General features: G+C 43.7%; 1 pseudogene; it reads left to right on the plus strand.

Annotated features, from left to right (window-relative positions):
* The first annotated feature begins 5 nt into the window (after positions 1 to 5).
* On the plus strand, positions 6 to 1853 carry LOC123177584 (disease resistance protein PIK6-NP-like; annotated as a pseudogene).
* The last annotated feature ends 7 nt before the right edge of the window (positions 1854 to 1860 follow it).

Raw genomic sequence — 1860 nt, forward strand, 5'->3', positions numbered from 1 at the left:
TAGATACAACTGAGCTGCAGGAAGACAAATCAGAGAAGAAACTAGATACAACTGAGCTGCAAGAAGTAAAATCCATGAAGAAACCAAGTCAAGATTTTATACTGGATGCTCTTATTGAAGAAACCATGGAGAGGTTTTGGGAAATCGAGTGGGAGATGAATCAACAGCTCGTCATCAAAGGGATCATGGACAAAATTAGGGATTGTTTTGATAGAAAAGGTGATGAGATAATCCTAGTTATCCTCAAACTCGATTATGACTGGGTATCCGGATGGGAGGAGACCAAAAAGGCTTTCAGCATTTTTGGTTGCATAGCCGGTGCACTGATGTTGACCTTTGAAGAAAACAGAACACGAGCAAAAGGATATTGTTGTCCGTCGCGGGAGCCTATAGACTATTCTGTTCTTGGGCTCTACCATGATATCACACTCGAGCTTACAAACCAGCAGATGAATAAAGAGAGCGCCCAGATTTTTCTCGGCATCTTGGAGAACTGTCACCAACATGAATTCTGCATGAAGATCTTCGTTCATGCTTTGTATGCCAACCCCAAGAGGAGTGATGAAGAACTAAGCAAGTTGCACAGAACCTTGCAGAAGGTTACAGACAAATCATTGGACAAAATTGCTAAGAAGATACTCAAGTTCTCTTATAGTGATATGCCTAAAGAATACAAGTCTTGTTTGATGTACCTAGCAATTTTCCCTAGACGACAACCCATCAGGCGGTCAACCTTGATAGGACGGTGGGTTGTCGAAGGGCTGATAACCAAGGAAGACTGGGCCAGTTCTGTGCGTCATGCCAGTTGATGTTTTGATTCGTTGATCAATCGGTGGCTTGTTTATCCTGCCGATATTGGGGCTACAGGAAAGATAAAGAGTTGTGTGATAGGTGATCTTGTTCATGAATTCATTACCAAGATCGCTAGAAAGCGGCGCATTGTGGAAACACGCCTGTCACATCACTTGGCTCTCCGCTTCTCCATTTTCAATGACCTCCGACTCCGTGGCTCGGATAAAATAGATAGATTCTTCGAAAAGCTCCATGAAGAATCATCTCGAGTATCCCTGATCAAGGTGCTAGATCTCCAAGATTGCCAGTGCTTTGGATGGAAGAATCAAATCTACCTCAGGGACATATGCAGCAAGATGTTACTGCTCAAGTATCTGAGCCTAAGGGGAACAGATGTTACCCAGCTGCCGACTGAAATCAATAACCTCCGTGAGCTAGAAGTATTGGATATCCGAGAAACATATGTGCCTCCATCTGCAACAGTAAATGTCTTACTCCTGAAGTTGAAGCGTTTGCTGGCTGGTCGCATTGTTCCAAGTTCGGGGGTAAGTAGTACTGAACTATTTAGTGTTGAGATCCCTGATAAGGTCGAAAAAATGGTAAACATGGAGGTATTGTCCAATGTCAAGGCACGGACGAGACAAGATATGAAAGATATTGGAAAGTTGTGGCAGCTCAGGAAGCTTGGTGTGGTTATTCAATACAAGGAGCCACACCTCAGGAATTTTCTTCGAGCTATCAGTGATCTGCATGAGTGCCTGAAGTCTCTGTCAATCACTCTTCCCAATATAGAGGACAACAAAGAGATCAGAGATTGGGTTCTTGAACACTATAAAAACTCTCCCAAGCTTCTCGAGAGCCTAAGCATTACTGGAACCACACAAACAGTGCAACTTCTTCGGTTGTTGACCAGAGATATTGACCAACTCCAACTTCGCAAGGTAACTCTATCTGGTACCCGGCTGTATCAGCCTGATCTGAAGGTCCTTGGCAAGCTTCCCAAATTAATATGTCTCAGGCTCCGAGATAACGCATACATCGATAGCAACCTCACCTTCAACAATGATG

Source organism: Triticum aestivum, unplaced genomic scaffold (assembly GCF_018294505.1).
Source record: "Triticum aestivum cultivar Chinese Spring unplaced genomic scaffold, IWGSC CS RefSeq v2.1 scaffold99705, whole genome shotgun sequence".
NCBI lineage: Eukaryota > Viridiplantae > Streptophyta > Magnoliopsida > Poales > Poaceae > Triticum > Triticum aestivum.